The sequence below is a fragment of the Ailuropoda melanoleuca genome, chromosome 2, assembly GCF_002007445.2.
Source record: "Ailuropoda melanoleuca isolate Jingjing chromosome 2, ASM200744v2, whole genome shotgun sequence".
Lineage (NCBI taxonomy): Eukaryota > Metazoa > Chordata > Mammalia > Carnivora > Ursidae > Ailuropoda > Ailuropoda melanoleuca.
The window spans coordinates 14,236,162-14,257,722 of NC_048219.1; the positions used below are offsets into that span (position 1 = coordinate 14,236,162).

The window sequence follows — 21,561 nt, forward strand, 5'->3', positions numbered from 1 at the left end:
GGGCAGATGGGTCAAAGCGAGGGTTTGGCTCTTCTGTTTCATAGCGGGGTGACCTTGCAGAGCTTACTGAGCGACTCTGTGCCTCAGTTTCCTCGCTTGTAGGACAACAATGGCACTTACTTTACAGGGTATTTGTAAGTATGAAATGAGAGTTTGCATATAAGGTGCTAAGTCTCGAGACTTCAATATATGAATTTTGGCGGGGGGGGGGTGGGCACGATTCAGCTCAGAACATTGGGAGAGAACAATTCTCCAGCACAGTGTTCTCTGTCCAGAACATCTTGACCTGGCCCTGCGTCAGTGTCCTCATCTGTAAAATGGGGATAAGCTGTACCGACCTTGTAGTTCTGAAAATTAAATCAGCTAATCTCTGGAAGTGCTTCGGGTAGTGCCTAGCACACAGTCCGTGATCCATAAACATTAGCTGTTTTATGATCATTTAGGATTCTGTATTATTAACAGGTTTACATTTGCTGCGTTCCAGGGGATGCCGCCCCTGTCCTGATGGTCGGTCCGGGCAGCTGGGGGACAATGAGCGCGGTGCAGACCTCTGACGTGGGCTTCCTGCTCTGCACCCATGGGCTTAGAAAACTCTACCCCTGAGCTCCGACCTTGAACCCCAGAGCTCCCTTGCTGAGCAGGAATTCTCTCTGTAACCCCCTGACCAGCACAGCAGGTTGTTTTCTGTTTTATTTTGCTTTTTTACGCCTCCAGGGATGGGGATCTCATTTCTTCCCAGGACAACCTTGATAGGAAGTTCCTTCTGGGTGCCACCCTGAGCTGCAGCACGTCCTTCTGCCCACGCTTCCTCCTTCTGCTCTCTGTGGCCACCCAGCAAGCCCGGTCCCGTTTCTCAGTGGCTTCCCTGGAGCTGCAAGCCTCCCATATTTCTTTCATCACATGGGCTGTGGCCCAGTCAGGTCGTCAGCCTATACAAGTGAGGCGGACTTTTAAAGAAAATGTTAACAGCGCTATTATTTTTCTTGATTTAAAAACATAATACATGGTCATTAAGAAAATTCAGACAATACGGGAAAATACGAGGAAGAAAGTAAAACTACCGATCACCCCAGCAACTAGAGATAACCAGTGTTAACATTCTTTAATTTAATTTTTGAATAGGCAATACATTCACAGGGTTCAAAATTAAAAATCATAAAAGGGTATTATTCAGGGAAAAATTTCCCTCCCACCCTGTCTTGTAGCCTTAGTTCCCTCCACAGACGAAAAAAGTTGTTAATTTCTTATGGATATTTCCAGAGATATATTAAGATATATAAGGCTATTTTAAGATCTTTTAAGATATTGTAAGGCAATTAGGAAGGATTTTAAAGGGTATTTGTAGGCCATGGGCGGACACGCACGCGCACACGCGCACACGGACACACAAACATACACACACGTTTTCCTTCCCACGCCANATATATAAGGCTATTTTAAGATCTTTTAAGATATTGTAAGGCAATTAGGAAGGATTTTAAAGGGTATTTGTAGGCCATGGGCGGACACGCACGCGCACACGCGCACACGGACACACAAACATACACACACGTTTTCCTTCCCACGCCGCGTTTTCCTTCACGGCTTTGTCTGCTAAGCAGCAAAGGTAGGTGGGCCACTCTTCCTGTTGGTTTTCAAAGAGCTCATCTTTCCCCTTTTCCCGTTACACGTTGTCTTCTCGGCCCAAATGCGCTGTTTTGGACTCGCGGGGTCCGTCTTCATCCCTCCGTCGCCCCTCCAGCTTTCTGCCGTCTTGTCATGTTCAGAAGTATTTGCAACGAGCCTCACCAATGCCGTGGCCTCTGCACCATGTAGTCACCGCGGCACGGCTTCAGTCGACATGGGACCACGTTTCACCCAGCCCACATCCGACAGAATCGACGAGCTCTCTCGGGAGAGCATCGGACGTGTTTCGGAAGTATCCTTACTGCCCTTCTTGCTCATCATTCCAGAAATGTGATTCCGCGTGGCAGTTAGCACATGGAGCTTTTCCAGGTGAACCACTGTGGGCTCCTGGGGACTTCCCTTTTCTTCCTGAAAAGTTGACAAATGACCATGACCACAGAACAGCCAACACACTGAGCACATTCCACCTGCCAGGCAGGGTTAGTACACACACCAGGGGTCATTTATTCCCCCAAAGAACCTTCTAAGGAAGGTACCCTTACCAGCCCTATTTCAAGGTTAGGGAACAGTCCCAGAGAGGGGAAGTCACTTGCCTGAGGCCACACAGCTTGTAGGAGGCAGAGCCACACCTGGAGCCCATCCCCTGGCTTCTACCAGAGCCCACACCCTGTTGGCCCACCCTCCCACCCCACGGTTGTCATTAACTCTGTTATCTGTCGCAGGAAACTGTGGTGCAGAGTTTTGCAGGGATCTGCTCCAAGTTTCTGTCCCTGCACTGCCATCATCCTGTTGGGCCCACTTGGCACAGGGGGCCAGGCTTCTTCATGGGGTCTCCTCTTCACGGGGCTGCAGAGGGGGCTTCATTCAAGGGCTGACCTGAGCTCTGCCTTTGCAGATTTCCTCCCTGCGGTTTTGTGGAAAGGGTTTTATAATCACAAGGACTGCAGCAGCAGGTGTGAGCGGGCCATCCCCCAGGCCCCTGGAAGGGCTCTGGCACAATGCAGGAAAGGGTAATGATCAAGACCACCTGAATGCCTGCCAGGTTCCCCTCCTTACTACTGTGTAACCTTGGACGAGTTACTTAACCTGTCTGGAACTCAGTTTCCACATTTGGGGAGAACAACTGAGAGGATGTGTGGAAAATGCTCAGTGTCAAGGAGGTGGTCAGGAAATGCCCCATCAATATGGTGGTCATCCCAACCTTATTTGTTGAACTTCAGTTACCTGGGCCCCCCTTTTTCTCCTGCTTCCCCAGTCCTTCTCCGATGGCACAGTTCAGGTCCTAGCTGGGTGGGATGGGGCTACAGAAAAGAATAATCTTGGTCCCACCCTTGAGACTTCCGGTGTGTGGATGGGGCAGCCAGGCCTGGGGAAGGGCGCCTGGGACTGGCTCTGTGTGTCCTCTGCCCTACTCTGCCCATCCCTTCCCCATCAGCTTCTGAGGCCCACTCCCTGCTCCCTTCTGAGGGAGGGCCATTCCAGACACCTCCCTCCCTCACCCCATGACTGCTCAGTCTTTCTGGTCCCTGAGTTTCTCCAATGGAGATGCTGGCCTTGTGCCCTGTTTCCCTTCCTCGATCAGGGGCTTTCCTGGGAAGGGACCATGTGTCCTCAGACTGAACTTCCCATGGCCTTGGCTATGTCTCCCCCTTCAGACTGGGGCCTCCAATGATGGTGTGTCTTTCCACTGAGGCCCCCCAGACTGTCCCCCTCTGACTGCTGTCTTGTCCCTCTCAGAATGGGGGTACCCAAAGAGAGAGGCTGTGTTTCCCCAGGCCAGGGCCCCTTAGGGAAATGAGTTAGGTCTTCCCCCTCAGGAAGCTCCTTGAGGGTAAGAAATCTATTTCTCCTCTCACGCTTGGAGACAAAGATAGAGGCTGTATCTTCCGCCTCAGTCTGGGGCTCTCTGGGGACAAGGGTTGTGACTTCCTGCTCAGATCGGGGCTCCCCTTGGGTCAAGCTGTGTCTCCTCCCTCATGCTTGAGCTTTTCTGGGACAGGTCTGTGTTCTCCCTCAGACTGGGGTTCTCAGGCTGGGCATTTGTAGCCACCCCTCCCCCCACCCCCACACCCTGGCCAGGAGTTCAGTGCCAGGCAAGTAATTGAATTCCTGTACGTTAACAAGTCAATCATGGAGTCTTAATGAGTCCCGAGTAATCTCAGACATGCGTGTTAATTAAATAGCTGTCCTGGTTCTAATCCGCTGGAAGTTAATCACTGGGGAATTAGGAGGTGTCAGCTGGGGAACTCCATTAAGGAGGTGAGGGTGGGGTCTAGCCAGGGGAGGGAGGGAGCCAGGGATGGAGTTAGGTGTGCGTGGGGGTGACCTGTCCCGAGTGGCCCATCGGAGAGTAGGGGTGGGGGCACGTGGCTGGAGGGCAGCAGGGCCAGGAGCATCCCCACCCTCAGTCTTTGCCAGCCCTTGATACCTGGGCAGAACCCCTCAGCCCCCAGCCTGGCCCAGCCTAGCCCCTGCCCTGCCTCAGTCTCCAGTCCAGGAAAACTCGGGAAGAGGCACAACAGACAGGAAGTGCAGGGCACAGAGTAGGGTTAGCACCAGGCGTGCTCTGCAAATACAAGTTCTCCTGATCTTTCCAGTGTTTGCCCACTCCCTCACCCTGCCTCCAACCCCCTCCACCCTCCTCTGCACCTGGGGGGCAGAACCTCTAGGGGGGTTTCACCTGTCACCCTTCCCCCTCTGGCTTCCAGGTGGGTCTGGCCAACGGGAGGGTTCTGTAGGGTGGCAGCCTATGGGTCCCTTGAGCCCTGCAGGCACCCCTGCAAATGGTCCAGTCATCAAACCCTCTCCTGAGGCCCTTTGAGCGAGCAGTCTGTTTCCTGCCACAGCCCTGATGGGTTTTGAACAGCCACTCCGGGCTTCGAATGTGGCTGCATCCCATGTCTTGGTGTCCATGGCAGGTTAAAGATGGTCCCACTCCACAATCTGTGCCACTCCTCCCACTAAGAGTTGGACTATATTTTCTTTCCCTTTGAATTTAACTTGGCCCCTGACAGCTTTCACCAAGAGCACGAGTGACACTGTGTCACTTCCAAGGCCAAAGCTAAAGATATCTGTCACTTTCACTTTTCTTGCTCCCCACGCCCTCTTGGAAGACAGGTGCCGTGTGAGAAGCCTGACTGTCCTGAGACCGCCATATCGTGAGGAAGCCCAAGCTGGGTGCACGGAACAGCGCTGGGGACACCAGACAGGTGAGTGAGATGTGGGGCTTTCCAGCCTGGTCCATGTGTCAGCTGAATGCAGCCGGTATGTGAACCCCGGCTGAACCCGACAGAGCAGAAAAACTATGCAGCTGACACCTGCCTGCGTCCCCAGCCCACAGGATTACAGAAATAATATACTGTTGCTATTTTAAGCCATTATGTTTGGGGGTAGTTTGTTATGTAGCAAAACTGAAATGGTCACCAAATGTATTAATTTCTTAGGGCTGTTGTTACAAGTGACCCCAAACGTGTTGGCTCAAAACAACAGATACTAATTCTCTCACAGTTCTGGGGTCCAAATTCCAAAATCCGGGTGTTAGCTGGGTTGGTTCCCTCTGGAGCTCTGATGGAGGATCTATTCTGTGCCCCTCACTTGTCCCTGGCGGCTGCCGGCAACCCCCGGTGCTCCTTGGCTCGGGCTCACGGAGGTCCAGACACCACCCCATCTCTGCAGGCTGTCTCCTCTCTGTCTCTGTTTTCCCTTTTCTGTTTCTTCTAAACAGGACTTGTCATTGGGGTTCGGGCCCACCTCATCCAAGATGATCTCATCTTGAGATCCTTACCTTCATTAAGGCCAGTAAGACCCTTGTTTGCAAATCTGCAAAGACCCTTGTTTCAAGTAAGGTCACAATCCCAGGGTCTAGGCGGACATATCTTTGGAGGCTACAAATTCAGCCCACTACCCTGGATATCATGGCGCACTGGGACGTCTGTGGGGCCTGCGCTGGCGGCCCCACTTGGGACACGGCGATGGTAGCCAACAGAGATTCTCAGCCCACGACCTGCATTGTTGTTCGTGGCATCGTTTCTCTCTCCCCTGGAGACTGAGTCAGGGTGCCTTCTCTGGCTGTCTCCACGCCATGGCCACATGTGCTGACCTAAGCATGGGGCACGTCATGAGACAGACGGTCACTAACGGTGGCTCTCCCCAGCACCTCTCCTTGGTGCTCCCGTAGGAGAGCATGAGGTTTTGTGGGTAGAGCTCTCTGCTATCCCTGGAGATTGTAGCCTTCCCTGATGGCTGGGATGTTCCAAAATAGCAAATGGGGGTCGTGGGCTAAGATATAATCACGACTTCTCTGAGTCCTCACAGTCCAGCTCTTTGAAATCTGCCCCAGAGTCCGCTAGGGCTTTGCAGGATTAACCTCTCTCTCTTCCAGGTTCTCGCAGGGCTCGGGGAGGAGGCATCTATGACTGCGCGTTTTATTCTCTGCTCTTCTCCCGTCAACTCCGAAGTCCTACTCCCGGCCCTGAGCTGGGAAGTGACAGCTGGCTTGCTTCAATTGGGAATTTTTTGCTGAGTTCTGGTATCTAGATGTTGGGAGGGACCCTTCCTTACTCCCAGCCAGATGGCAGAAATGGCTATTTCGCCCGACCAGCTCTCTCTCTCGAAAGCTTCTAAAGCTAAGCCCGTTCTGTAGGGTTTCCTCCACTGGGTCTGGTCTACAGCCTTGACTGTATCCTTGTTTGGATTTGGGTTTGTCCTGGTTGGTGGCCTCCAGGGCCATCAGCCTCTGGGTCCCTATCACACCCCGTGGTCTCCTCTCCCGAAGCCCCCGCCTACTCTGGGTCGGTGTAAGGTCTGGGTCTGGGTGAGAGGTGGCAGATGTGCGCGGGGCTTAGTGATGCCGATGGAGCTGAGGACTGTGAGCCCCCGGCCCATAGTTTCTCCTGTCTCCCATCTCCCTTCTCCCTGGCCACGTTTGTTCTGCTCTGTCTGCCTGCCCGTAGATCAGGGATAGGACACCTGCAGGCCAAGCTTCTACGTGGCTGACTGTGCAGAATGGACACGCCACCCCAGAGCGCGGCTGCCTCCCTGGGCCTGTTGGAGGGCCACAGCCCCTTTGTCTCCTCCTCCCTGTTCATGTCCCTCCCTCAGCAGTTGAGTCCCTTTCTGGTGCATACCGCTGGGTGATGAGCTCAGCCCAGAGTGGCTTCCCAGTGAACTGACCTGCTGCTCGAGGGGCAGGAAGATTCAGTTCTCTAATTTTTTTTAGAAGAAATCTGCCTTTGAAGAGGCAGTCTAGGGCAATGGTAAAAGCTCAAACTCCCACTAGATGTCCTGAGTTTGAATCCTTTCTCTGTTTCTCTGCAGCTGTGTGACTTCAGGCAAGACAACCTCTCTGTTCCTCTGTTTCCACCTCTGTATCACCAGGAGAATAACAACACCTAGTTCGTAGGACTGGTGGTTTGAACAGCGCCTGGCGGATAAGTTCTCAATAAACATCAGTTACTATTCCTGAAGGCCAGGGGCACATGTCTGACTGTTCAGAACTCTCTCCTTTCAACCTGTTTTCCTTCCTCTTTTCTTCTTCATGCAAATATATAGTAATGATGCTTCTGTACCTTCTCTCTCCTGCCAGCTGGCTGTCCTGGGGTGAAGGGAACCAGGTCCCTCTCCCTGCAGGCTTGAAGACTCCTGACAGGCAGTGGGCCGTGGAGGACGAAGTGGCATGCCCGGGACAGGCAGAGAACAGAGGCAGGCACCTAAGGGCCGTGGAGGTGAGGAATCTGAAGGTGACTCTGGACTGTGTGGCTTACAGGAAGCTTCATGCGATGAATAGATTTTGAGACTGGCTTGCTTCTTGTTCACTTGCCCCAACCATACTGGCCTTCTTGCTGGTATGCCCCTGCTCAGGGCCTTTGCACGTACGTATCCTACTGTCTGAACTTTTGTCCCTTGATAACCACATGGCTCTTTCTTTTACTTCACTTAGATCTCTGCTCAAATGTCACTTTACAGAGGAATCTACTCTGGCTGAAACCGCACTTCCCATCACTGCCTCACCCCCTCCCCCTGCTTAGTTTCTCTTCATAGCACTTATTACCTCTTGAAAAGCTGTGTTATTTGTTGTTGGTTTATTTGTTCCTTGTCCCCTTAAGATAATATAAGCTCCTTGAGGGAAGGGGCTTTGTTTTGTTCACCTCTGCCTCCCAGTGTCTATAAGGGTGTCTGTTGCATGGTTGTTGAGTGAAGGCATGAACGTTGCCTTATTCAAGCTTCCTAATAGCCCTTGGAAATAGCTACTCTTAATTATCCCCATGTAGAGATTGGGAAACAGAGGCACAGAGATGATAAGTAGCTTGCTCAAGGTCGCAGAGATGGTAAGTGGCTTGGCTGGTTCACAAACCCAGGTAGTCTTGCTCCAGAGAGTCTCACCATCTTTGTCCCCTGATTTCCTGTTTGCACCTGACCCACGGGGGTGGGCTGACCTCCCGCTGCTCTCTGCTGACAGATGGGGGGCTGGCTGAGTGGGCTAGAGAGGGCAGAATTTCTCATGGACACCACTCCTGTGCCTCCCATAGACTTTGTAGGAAAGATAGACTTGGTCGCCGGCCTCCCTGGGGTCCACATGGCTCTGGGTGAGGAGCCCAGGATAAGCACTGGGGGTGGGCTGCCCTGCAGGTAAGAGGCAACCTGTCACCAGCTCACTGCCTGACTCACTTGCCTGGCCTTCCCGCTTGTCTTCATTATCCTGAGACAATCCTTTCTCAAGAAAAGCCATACCCAGTGTAAGTTACAGGATCTGATTCAGATTTCTGTTACCAAAGGAAACCTTCCATGACTGTGACCCCTTCCTACCCATAGCAGACCTGACTAGTGTCATGTGCCTCAAGTTTGGACACAGGGAAGACCACAGTTCTCGCTGACATAGTGACTGGAGGTGGCACGTGTCACTTCTGAGCTGAGACAGTTAAGAACTGGGTTCTCACTCTTCCAATTCTCTGGGGCAGCCTTGGAGGTCCCGTGGTCCGTATGGTAGAGCTACAAGATGGCGGGCTCTCTCTTCATCAGCCTGGGTCTTTGAAGTTCACTGGGCGAGGCAGAGACCCTTGTTCTGTTGACCCCGGTTGAGCCTGCGATGCGGCCCGAAATAAATCTCCGTTGTTTGATGCCACTGTGATTTGGGGTTAATTTGTTACTGCAGCTTGACCTAACCTTTCCTGACTAATGCACCGTTTCGGCCCTATTTTGTGTCTCTCCAATATTAGTGGCTCATATCTCACTCACCGCCCGTGCGAGCGTGAATCGGCACGGTGTTTCTGGGAGACAGTTTGGCGGTTTGTGTATATGAAAAGCCCTAAATAAATGTATTGTCTCTGACTGAGAAATTTCACTTCTAGGAATTTATCCTACAGAAATAATTGGACAAGTTCAGAAAGTTGTATGGATAAGGAGGGAATTTATGACATAAAATGGTGAGAATTGGATCAGACTAAATATCCCACAACAGCAAACTGGTGAAATAAATTGTGATCAGGCTGTACAATAGAATGCTAGCTGCTGCCCGTGGCGGGGATTTATGGGCAGAGAGAGCACCACGGTCTCTCAGAGCGCAGCGTATGCATAATGGGAGCCCATCTTTGTTAAAAAATATGTATATACATAGATATATATGTGCGTGAAGAAAAGTCTACGTGAGAGTCAGCGAAAACTTAATGGAAATGTCTGGGTGTGGAATCCCAGGTGGTTTTCTCTTTATTGTTTTTATTTTGCCTCTCTCTATTTAAATTTCTTCCTCAGTGATTTTGTACCATTGGGTACAATTAAAAATGAAAGGGGAGGAAAAAATGACTCTGTGCTCTTGGACACGTTAACCCCGAAGTGTCATGCTTTCCTTATCTGTGAAACAGGCATGACAATACCCACTTCACTGGGTTGGGGGAGGATTCCGTGAGATCACATGTTAGGAAGCACCTGGCACCTGCTAGGCGCTCAAAATCCATAGCTATTGTGATCAGTTATCTGTGAACTAAGGAACCTCGGAGGTTGGTTGGTTGATTAATTAATCCGTTCCACCTATTAATTTGATAAGCATGTCCTGGAACCCACTGTGAGCTTGGCTGCGTGCGGGATAAAGACGATTGTCATCGGCAGAATAGCAGATCCTTACGTGGCACTCCGTGGTGCCAGGGACAACTGTAAGCACTTGGAATTTATTCACTGTTTCGATCTGCACCCTGACTCTATGAGGGGATACCATTCTTAGCCCTGGTGTATAGGTTCTGAAACTGAGGCACAGAAAGAGTCAAGCGACCTGCCTAAAGTCACAGGCCTGGGGGGGAGGCAGAGCCAGGCTCCAGAGTCCTCGCTCAGCTTCTAGGCTACTACACGTCGGAGGGGGTGGAGAGTATGCTCTTCTGCTGGGTTCCGCCCTGCTCCCCAAACTGGGAGCCGCAGGGGCGAGATGGGGGAGGAAAGCAGCTGAGTTGGAGGTCTCAGAGCTAATCCAGACCCCGAGAGGGTGAATGGCAGGATTAGGGGGTTTTGATTATGCTGAATTCCCTGGGCTGAGCTGTGGGAAGGAGGGAGCCCCTCCCAGGGAACCCAGGCTCACAGGAAACTCAGACCCAGGGGGACACGAGGNGAGAGGGTGAATGGCAGGATTAGGGGGTTTTGATTATGCTGAATTCCCTGGGCTAAGCTGTGGGAAGGAGGGAGCCCCTCCCAGGGAACCCAGGCTCACAGGAAACTCAGACCCAGGGGGACACGAGTCTGCTGGGGGGCTGGGTGGAAGCAAATAATGGCCCACATGCACTGTGCTGCCCTGGGGCCGGAGACTGGTGGAAGCACGTTCTTACATTATCTCACTTACCCAGGGTCTCACAGCTGGTAAGTGGGCAGCCTAGATTCATTGACACTAGGGTCCTGAGCAACAGTCTCAACCACTTTGCTCAGTGTGCCCTCGCATGGGGCTCCCCCATCTCCCCGCCACCCTCAGTGAGAGTCCTGGGGACACAAAGGAGCTGGGAGACTTCCTCTATCAGGCACACCCCATTTTACAGGTGTGGAAGTGGAGGCAGGGGGACTTGTCCAGGGTCCTGCAGCGAGAATGGAGTGGGTGCTGGAGCCTCTTGGCCCTGAAGCCAGAGTTCTTTTCTCTGCACCAGCTGCCTTCTCTGGGGTCCCACGAACCCTGGAATTTTGTAGAGTAGGACCGACTGTTCTACCACAGAGGGGAGCGAGCTAAGGCTGTGGGTGGGAAGGGGTGGGGGACAGTGGCCTCTAAGCAGCTATGGGGTGGGGTGTTCCAGACTCCTATGGGGCAGGAGAACGTTTAACATTCCTAGAGATCCTCAAAGTTTCAGGCACTGAGTTGGAAGTGACCACTCCAGCCCTAGAAATGGGAACTATGAAAAAAAAAAAAAAACCCACAACAACAAAAAACCAAAAAAACCCCTGAGAGACTCTTGGTGTTGTCTCTCCCCCATTTAGCAGTAGAATCTTGGGAAAGCATTGTCTGTCCTCACCCTCACCACCTCCTTCCTCCCATTCTCCCACCCAGTCAGCCCTTGCCTCCCACCAGCCTAGTGAAACAGCTCTTGCCGAGGTCCCAGTGAGCCCCACATTGCCAATTCACAGTCACTTCTTACACCTCCGTGGACCATTCTCTCTTCTCGCTGGAAGAACACTGAGCACTCACTTCTGCCCTTGGGCGGCGCACAGCCGGGCTCTCCATCCGCCTCTCTGTCCGCCCTTCTCTGTCTCCTCTGCCACGTCCCGCTCTTCCCAACCTCTGACTGTTAAGAACAGTAACATCCGACTCTTCTATTTTGGGGGTTGGGGTACTTGTTATTCTGGGTGCAAGGGGCTGGGTCAAGTGACAGTTCATCCTTATGGATACTCATTAACCAACCAAACAAAAATTAATACCATCTTATAAAGAACACCTGGACAGCCACTGCCCTTAACCTTCAGAGTCCTCTCCCAGGACATTAGGCTGTTGGTGACTTTGAATAGGGAGCAGGAAGCCGTGTCCCAAGAAATGCAGGAAGGCTCTAGAAGCCAGAAAAGGCAGGGAAACGTTTTTCCCCCAGAACCTCCAGGAGAAATGCAGTCCTGCTCTCACCTTGATTTTAGCCTCGCGAAGCCCCTTTGGACTTCTGATCTCTAGGACCGTGAGAGAGTAAGTTGGTATTGTAGTAAGCCACTAGGATTGTAGTAATTTCTTTTAGGAGCCCTAGGATATTAATAATTTCTGCTAATAGGATGGATTACTTGGGTTTATTTTTGAATGTTAAACCAACTTTGTATTCCTGGGATAACCCCCACTTGGTCATTATATATAATCCATTTGATATATTCTCAGATTCAAGTTGCTACAGTTTTGTTTAGCATTTTACTTCTGTGTTCATGAGGGATATCAGTCTGTAGTTTTCTTATAATGCCTTTGGCTTTGTAATGCTGGCCTCCTAGAATGGGCTGGAAAGTATTCTTTCCTCTTTAATTTTCTGGAAGAGTTTTCGCCAAATTGGCGTTATTATGGCTTCCTTAAATGTTTGCTAGAATTCTCCACTGAAATCATCTGGTCCTGCAGTTTTTTTTGTTGGAAGATTTTTAGCTACAAATTCAATTTATTTAATAGATACAGGGCTATTCAGGGTATCTCCTTCTTTTCGAGTGAACTTTGATAGTTTGTGTCTCAAGGAATTTGTCCATTTCATCTAAGTTGTCAAATTTATTTGCAGAAAGCTGTTCATAATATTCCCTTATTCCTTTCAATATGTGTGGAATCCGTAGGGATGTCATTTCTCTTGTTCCTGATACCCGTAATCTGTGTTTTTTCTTTTTTCTTACTGGTGTACCCAAAGGTTTATCAATTTTACCGATTTCTTCAAAGAATCACATTTTGGCTTCAGGGATTTTCTCTTTTATTTTTCTGTTTTCTATTTCATTGATTTCTGCTCTAATTTCCATTATTTCCTTTCTTCTGTTTGCTTCGGGCTTAATTTGCTTTTCCCACCCTCGTTTTATTTGCCTCTTCTTTTTCAAATTGAGTTAGAATTGATGTATAACATTGTGTTAGTTTCAGGTACACAGCGTAATGATTCAGCGTTTGTATATGTTGCCAAACGGTCACCACAATGAGTCTAGATAACATCTATTACCATAAATAGTTTTACATTTTTTCTTGTGTTGAGAACTTTTTAGATGTACTATTAGTAACTTTCAAATATGCAATACAGTGTTATTAACTATTATTAACCCTAACCATGCCGTACATTACATCTCCGGGATTTATTTATTTTATAGCTATACGTTTGTATCTTTTGACCCCTACCATCCCATCCCCTTCCTCAGTTTCTTAAGGTGGAAGTTGAAGTCAATGATTTGAGACCTTTCTTCTTTTTTAATATTGCTGTTTAGTGCTATATATTTATTCCCTTTTAAGTACTGTCACAGTAGTAGCATACCATGAATTTTGTGTTTTTACTTTGTGTTGTGTTTTCATTTTCATTCAGTTCAAAATACTTCGTAATTTCCCTTTTGATTTCTTCTTTGACCCGTGCGTTATTTTTAGAAATTATGTATTTATTTATTTGTCTGAGAAGCATAAGCAGGAGGAGCAGCAGAGGGAGAGAGAGAGGCAGGCTCCCCGATGAGCAAGGAGCCCAATGTGGAACTCGATCCCAGGACCCCGAGATCATGACCTGAGCCGAAGGCAGACACCTAACCTACTGAGCCACCCAGGTGTCCCTGACCCATGGGTTATTAAAAGTATGTTTTTCGTTTCCAAGTATTGGTGATTTTCCTCATATCTTTCTGTTATAGATTTCTAATTTAGTTCTGTTATGGTCAGAGAACATTCTTTGTATGACTTGAATCTTTTAAAATTTATTCAGACTTCATTTATGGCTCTATCTTTTAAAATATTCCATGAATACTTAAAAATCATGTATATTCTGATGTTGAAGAGAGTGTTCTGTAAATGTTGACTAGGTCAAGTCGTTTCAGAGTGCTGTTCAGATCTTCAATATCGTAAGTATTTTCTGTCTACCTGTTCTATCAACAATTGAGAGAAGAGTATGGACGTCTTCGACTAACTGTGGATTTGTCTAGTATCCTTGTAATTCTCCTGGTGCATCTTGTATTTTGAAGCTCTGTTCTTAGACGCACACCATTTTGGATTATTATACCCTCTGTATTAATTGATCTCTTTATCACTATGAGATGATTTTCTTTATCCCTGGTGATAGTTTTTGAACTGATATCTGCTTTGACAGCTACTTCAACTCTCTTGTTTAGTGTTAGCATGGCATAACTTTTGTACATCCTTTTAACCTATATATGTTTTTATATTTAATGTGTCTCTTTTGAGACACATAGTTGGTTCTTGCTTTTTTATCCAACCTGAAAATCTGTCTTTTAACTGGGGTGGTTGGATCATTTACATTTAATGCGATTATTGATGTGGTTAGACTTAAGCCTATCATCTTGTTACTTGTTTTATGTTTTATGTTTGTCCCACCTGTTCTTTGTTTCCTTTCTCATATTGTTTGGTCTTTTGGATTGGGTATTTTTTTCCCCTATGATCCCAATTTAACTCTATTGTTGGCTTATTAGCTATAAGTTTTAGTTTTGTTATTTTAGTCATTATTTTAGGATTTATTTATTTATTTTAAAGATTTTATTTATTTATTTGACAGAGAGAGAGCACGAGAAGGTAGAGAGTTAGATAGAGGGAGAGGGAGAAGCAGGTTTCCTGCTGAGCAGAGAGCCCAATGTGGGGCTCGATCCCAGGACCCTGGGATCATGACCTGAGCCAAAGGCAGACGCTTAACCGACTGAGCCACCCAGGTGCCCCTACGCTATATATCTTGAACTTAAAATAGCCTACAAATGGTATCGTACCACTTCAGGTATAGTACAAGACTTTTATAATAGCATGCTTCCATTTCCCATCTCCCAGCCGTTATTCTGTTGCTGTCATACATTTTACTTATACACGTTATAAACCTCACAATATACGTTGTTTTTGCTTAAGTAGTTAATTATTTTAAAAAAGTGGTTTAAATAATAAAACTAATATATTTACCTGTGTAGTTATCATTTCTGGTGTTTTTCATTCCTTGAATCCATATATCTATCTGGTATCATTTTTCTTCCAGCTGAAGGACTTTCTTTAACATTTATTATAGTGAAAGACTGTTCTTGATGAATTCTTTGAGCTTTTGAAAGTCTGAAATAGTCTTTATTTTGTCTTTGTTTTGAAAGATATTTCTGCTGGGTTTGGAGTTACAGATTAAATGCTGGTCCTGGAACATGCCAAGGATGCCCCTGCATCAGGAAATATTTTCTCTTTCCATTGCCTGGAAAGCTTTCCCCCTAGACATTTCCCTGTCTATCTGTTCACCGGGTCTCAGCTCAAGTATCCCCTCCTCACAGAGCCCTTCCATGGCTGTCTGATCTAAGATAACACCCCTGTTGCTTCTCTTCATACCTTGCTTGATTTTTCATTGTGAAACTTATCCCTACCTGACACTCTGAGTATTTATTTGTTCATGAGCTTAGCATCCTTTTCCTCAGTAGAATGCAGGCTTCACGAGGGCAGGGACTTCGTCTTGGTCACTCTTGGGTTATCTATGCCTAGAACAGTGCCTGACATACCGAGGATGCTCACTGAAGCAGATTGAATGAATGAATGAATGAATGAGTGAATGAGTGATCTTTTTGGCCATCAAATACAATCTACTTGTGTGACTGTAGACAAGTCCTGTTCCACCTCAAGGCATGTCCTTTTCTAGTGGGCAGTGGCTGAAGGTCAGCTCATCCTCCCCCACCGTGCACTGTGCCACATGAACCCTGGGCTTAGCTGTTGTGTTCCCCACCATACTGGAGGGGTTTGGGCCAGATGTTCTCTATCCAAGGCTTGATGACTTCAGAGCATCATGATTACCACCAGGGGGTGCTCTATGCTTAGATTCTAGACCGTGGCCTCTGTGCCCTAACTCTTCTTCGGGTTGGTAGAAGTCACTGTGATTGACTATCAGTTAGGACCTCTGCATGCAGGTGGTGTAAATGCATGTGGGGAATGGGAAGACGTTTCTAGGAGCCCTGACTCCAGGGCTCAAGGTGTGGGGTCTCAGCTCTCACTGCTCACCTTCCCATGGCTCCCCACCCATTGACAGACCCCATGAAATGATTCACTTGTGTGTTCCTGCAGAAGGGAAGAAGTGGGCCCACTAGGATGGAAACCGTGCAGGGCGCTCAGTGGCCTCTTATGTGTCCTAGACTCCAAAATCAACTTGTGACTCTGGACAAGTAAACCCTTCATCACTGAGCAGGGTGACCCTACTATCCTTGGGGTCCCTCAAAGAAGCTAGAATCCTGGCAAACCTGTTCCAGCTCTTTGGCTTCTTCTGAGGTTGAGCCCTTCACTGCCCCTCCTCAGGTCATGGAAGACCCCGGCCTGCAGGTTTTACCCTAGACTCCGAGGCCCTAGCAGGGCAAGCCCAGGAGGAGGGGTAGTTGCCTTCTGAGTGGGGAGGCTCACATGTACACAAGCTCATTTCATTCTCTCTCAAGAAGTGGAATTGTTTTTGCTACTGACCCATAGATGGATGGGGAAACTGAGGCCCAAGGAACAGGAAGGCCGCATGTCGGCGTGTGGCACTTGGTTCTCCTGCACCTTCTGTTTTGGGTGTGTGTCCATGCCTGGGCCATGCCTTTCCCAGAGAGTTAGTTCCTTTAGCCAACATAGCCTCTGAGCCCTTGCCCTGCTGTTGCCTCTGCCTGGGATACCTTTCCCTCAGACCTTCACCTGGCTGGTTCCTTCCTGTCATTTGGACGACAGGCCAGATGTCACCTCCTCCAAGAAAACTTCCCTGGCCCCACCTGGTCCCTCTCCTCTCAGCAGCTCATTTTATTTCTTCTAGAGCACTTATCACCATCTGAGATCAGCCAATTTCCTGGTTTAATGGTTTATGCTCCATCTCCCCTGTCAGAATGAAAATGCCACTAGCGCGGGGACCTTGCCTGCTTGCTCCCTGATGGGCCACGTCTCACACATGGCACACAGTAGGAGGTCCCCCTGGGTATTACTGAGCGAGTGAATGAAGGGGATGGAGAGTTGTCTGTCACTGTGCAGGTCTCCAGACAATAGGGCAGAGTCACACCGACCCTTCCCTGGAGGTCACAGGCTCTGGGATGCTCTGTGGCTGATGTGCCTATTCCTCTCTGGGCTTCTTACTCCTTCATCCTTGGGGTGCCTGGGTGGCTCAGTTGGCTAAGTGGGTGACTCTTGATTTTGGCTCAGGTCATGATCTCAGGGTCCTGATATCGAGCCCTGAGTCGGGCGCCGTGTTCAGCGGGAGTCTACTTGCGGATTCTCTCTCTTCCTCTGCCTCTGCCCCTCCCCCAGCTCATGTGTGCGCATGCTTGCTCTCTGTCTCTCAAATAAATAATAATAAATAAATCTTTAAAAAAATTAAAACTTACTCCTTCATCCTCTCCCCCATAAGCAGCATATTCCTCAGACAGGAAGCCTTGGCATTTCTGATTTATGAACCAAAGACAAGATATGGGAGGAGGAAGGAGGGGAGCAATGGACCGTGAGGGGTGGATTCAGCCGCTGGTGTTCTAGAGGAGGGAATCCAGGGATTGCACAGGTGCTCCATGCCTTTGCTTTTCCAAACTCAGGCTAAGTGCGTAGGTGGGGTTTCTGACCAAGAGGACTGCCCTGCATGAGAATGTGAGTTCCCCGTTAGAGGACCGGTCTTGGCAGGAGGCTGTAGAGGGCACCCCCTCCCTGTGTGCGAGTGTTGGGTGTCCCTGCGATCCCTCCCAGAGCCGTGAGTGCCTATTGCAGGACAGCCCGGTGCCGGGTGCAGAGCAGACAATGCAGCAGGAGGTGAGACAGGCTCTGGGCCTGGAAGACCTGAATTAGAATCCTGGCTCAGGCACTCCCATGCTGTGCGACCTTGAGCAGGTGACTTCCTCTCATCGAGCTGAGAAGAAAAGAGCCCTGCTTTCTGGGACTGGCTCTGGAACTCAGTCATCCAGCCCCGGCCTTTTCTGACCTGGGTTTCCTAACCATCTTTCCATGCCCAGCCTCAAGGGCACCTCCTCCGGGAAGTCACCCCGCCCCCACCTGGGGAGTCAGGTTCTCCTTCCCCTGGATCGAGCCTGTTCTGCCTGTCTGTAGCACGATGGCATGTTCTGTTTTGATGTCAGTCCCCCTCCCACTGGAGCCCTTTGCAGGCTGGCCCGAAACTGTTCAGTTCTGCATCCGTCATGCCCAGCTTGGGGACAGGCCTGCCACAGATTTGGTGGTGACACCGCGTGAGTTGGGTCGCTGAGACTGGGCTGATTTCTCTTCTCGAGAGTGTCTCTGGGACAAACGTGCTGTCCACGTCACCCTGCCCTGAACTCAGCCAGCACTCCCGGGCCCTCCCCTACCTCCTCAGTGGGGCTGCCCGGAGTGGGACGACGTCAACGGCGGCCCCTGACTTACCGCGGGCCAGCGTGGTGCTGAACACTCAGCCACGTTGTCTTACTGAACCCTCACGGACGCTCGGGATTCACATGTGATCCTGTTTTATGCCTGCTTTAGGCGTGAACACACCGAGGCTCACAGAAGTCCGGGGGCTTGCCTGAGGTCCCACAGCTCGTAAGGGGCAAAACGAGCGGTGTGCCGGTCAAGTTAACAGCTAGCTCTCAAAACAAAACCAAGAAGCCTGAGCTGGAGGGGTCGGCCACTTTCTGTGGTGGACATACTCCCACAGGATTTCAAGCTACCAACACGGTATCCCCGAACGTGAGGTTGGGAAGACAGGCTCTCGATCGGCTCCTGGGTGCGGGTGCGAGCGAGCTTCAGCACGTGGGGGGCAAAGCCGAGACTCCGACCCAGGCCTGCTCCGTGCTGACCAACGGGCATTCCAGATTCCTAAGATCTGGTATTAAGTGAAAAGAAGCAAGGTGCACGAGTGTGTACATGCAAAGAACATGCATGTATGCACGTGTGCATGTATGTATTTATTTGCTTGTGTGTGGATCTTGAAGGATTTGCTAGGAACTGATAACACCACTTTTTTTTTTTTTTTTTTCAGGGAGGAGAACAGTGTGGCTGGGATACAGGGCGGGAGAGAGGCTTACTCTGGCTGTCCTTTCCACTCTTTGAATTTTGAACCATGTGAGTCCATTAACTAGTTTTAAAAAAAAGAACAAACAACAAATCCAGACGATCCACCAACCGCAAACGGACGCTGGGCCTGCCCCACTGTGCAGCGGGGCCTGGAGCTGGGCGGGGTATGCTGAGCCACTTGGTCGGGGCTGGTGTTTTGGCGGCTCCTGGCCCGTGCTGCCAGGTGGGCGGGGGGGAGGGGGTCGGCGCAGAGGGGGACAGTGAGGGAGGCCCCCGTCTTCCCACACGTGAGGCATAGGTGCACTTGTTTTAATTCTCATCCGTGCCGTTGGGTCCCTGAGACGACGGCGCTGCACTCTAAACTCAATTAGAAATTTAACAAACCTTATAAATCCTCCCCAGCCTGAGCCTCGTAAATCTCCAGAGCGGGGCCAGCTTAGCACTTATCCATCTCTGGCTGAATGACCTCCCCAGCCCGGCCTGAGAATGATTCAGGGCCAGTGACAGGTCTAATTAGCACGCACTACGGCCGCTGGCCGCCCCGCGAAGGGAGGAGGAAGGGGGAGCCTGGTCTCTGCCCAGGGGCGTTAGGGAAGTGAGCCCTGACCCTCATCCTAGTCAGGAGGAAGGGGGAGCCTGGTCCCTGCCCAGGGGCTTTAGGGAAGTGAGCCCTGACCCTCGTCCCGTCTGGACCTCAGGGCTGTGGCACACAGGACGAGGGACGGAGAGGGGTACAAGTGCCCGATTGACTGTCCTAGTTAACGTCGCCACGCTGGTGGTGTGTCTTACTTGGGGAAGGCCGTTGGAGGCAGGCCGCCGGGAATGCTATTGCGTCAAGGGCCACGTGGGACCCAAGTAGTCTCCTAGCAAGGCAACAAGTTCGTGGGCGGATTTGAGGCTGTGTTGACAGCCAGTGAACATCAACGTGGGCGAGTTTTGAGAGTGGGTTCTGATCTTCCAGTCCCCGAGGGAATCGAATCCAGAGTAGCTCATGTGACATCGCAGGGGGTTCAGATAGCTCCATTTTTAAGGGTGAAGGGTTCAGGTTTAGTGAGAAGATGGAGTTTTCAAATGAGCTTTCCTTGTAAGGTAGTGAGCTCCCCGTCAGTGGATAGAAAGCCCAGGATCCTCTTTTTTTTTTTTTTTTTTTTTAAGGAGTTTAGCTTTTTAATGACCAGGTTACATAAGAGGTGGGGTCAATAAGACCAAAGCCCATGTCAACATCAGACTCATCTGATTCTTCGTTCTTCGCTTCCACTTTCTTCTCCTCTGCTGGGGCAGCCCTGTGGAGGGAGCCGGACCTTCTGCGGGTGCAGCACAGCTGCTGGGGTGGCTCCACCATCCCCTACAGATGAGGCTGCCGATGTTGACATTGGCCAGTGTCTTTGCAAGAAGCCCGGCTGGAAAGGTTCCACATTTACACCCCCTGCTTTAATGAGGGCAGGCCATCCATCGTATCCTCTGTGACCATCCCCTTGTCGTGCGGGACGAGCGAGGGCCGTGTAGATGCGGGCCAGCTCCAAGACGGAGGCCACGGTGCGGGTGAGCACTGAGCGGGCGCTGCCGGATGTGGTGCTTACCGCCGGCGGAAGTGAGAGCCTCACCCCAGCTCGGCCTTAGCTTCCTTGGAAGGACCGAGCACCTTAGCGGTGTTGAGGAAAGGGCCAGCATCTTCTGCTATTAATGACACCCCAGCTGTGGGTCGGGCCTTTCATACATCATCTGATGCGATCTTCAGGTCCCATTTTACAGACGAGGAAACTCATGTTCAGGGAGGTTATGTAACATGTACCAGGTCATGCAGAACCAGGATGGGAATGCTGGCCTGTCTGGCTTCAGGCCCGGGGCTCCCCCTCCGCATCTCTCCCGTCTCTGCTGAAGACGCGCCCTGCAGGCAGCTTCTCACTGAAGAGGATGCTCACGGTGATTCTGGGCACAAAATGATTCAAGGCCCCAGAGCCCAGAGCCACAATCTTCTGGCAACATGGGTTGCCTTTGACAGGCTGTTCCACCATGTTTGGCGCCCTGGTGGGAAGACGGGTCCTCTGTCTCTGCAGTCTTTCCCTCCTCTCTTGCTCTCATTCTCAGGCTTTCCTGTCTTCTCCCAGCCTCCTTCTGGCCTCTCGCTGGCCCTGATCCCAACTCACACTGAGTTATTTGCCAGGAAGTTGGGGGTGGGGTAGGTCTGAGCTCTCCCCTTCTACCAGTCACCTCCAGGGCTCGGAAGCAGGAGGCAGGGCCGACACCACTGCCTGGGGAGATGGATGCCAGCTCTTGCCCCCACTGGCCCTTCTGACCCCCCCCCCCGCCCCCGAGCCCGGAGCAGTCACCAGGATGAGGCCTGGGTAATTGGTTCCATCCAAGTCTCATTCTCAGTGGCATGAAAGGGAAAGTTATAAATATTTTTATCTATAACTCACGACGAATAAAAATTTAATTACACTGAAAAATTTAAATTTCATAAGAAATAAATATTAATTCTGGAGAGTGACTTTTGTGGGAAGTTAACTTTCAAATGTCGTCAATCTGGAGGCGCCTGGGGTCTGGGAGGGAGGGAGAGGCCCCCCCATTCTGGGTCCTGGTTTGGGATAAGAGTCTCCCCTCCTGAGACTAAGGGTTCAAAGCCTCAGATCTCCACCCCGGGGAGAGCCCACCCTCTGCTCCCTCCCTCTCTTCAATGATCGTCGCTTACCTACCTCAGCCAGACATTTTTCCAGATGTGGTGGGTACTGCAGGACAGGACATGGACTTGCTCTTGACCGCGTGGAGTGTCATGTCATGGGGAGGCAGACATTAAGTGAATAATCACCGGAATACTACTGCCTGGTTAGGACCCTCTGCTGGGCACA

The 21,561-nt window shown here is 50.3% G+C and overlaps 1 long non-coding RNA gene across 4 annotated transcripts; it reads left to right on the forward strand.

Moving 5' to 3' along the window:
- The first annotated feature begins 1,436 nt into the window (after positions 1-1,436).
- LOC109490545 lies at positions 1,437-21,200 on the forward strand. Of its 4 annotated transcripts, none has more exons than XR_004622387.1 (4): positions 1,437-1,995; positions 4,740-4,835; positions 7,211-7,349; positions 18,678-21,200. It is a non-coding gene; the product is annotated as an uncharacterized LOC109490545 (long non-coding RNA). The 4 variants fall into 4 exon arrangements; XR_004622386.1 differs by having other exon boundaries at positions 4,744-4,835; XR_004622389.1 differs by having other exon boundaries at positions 1,437-4,835; positions 6,008-7,349.
- Positions 21,201-21,561: the final 361 nt, after the last annotated feature.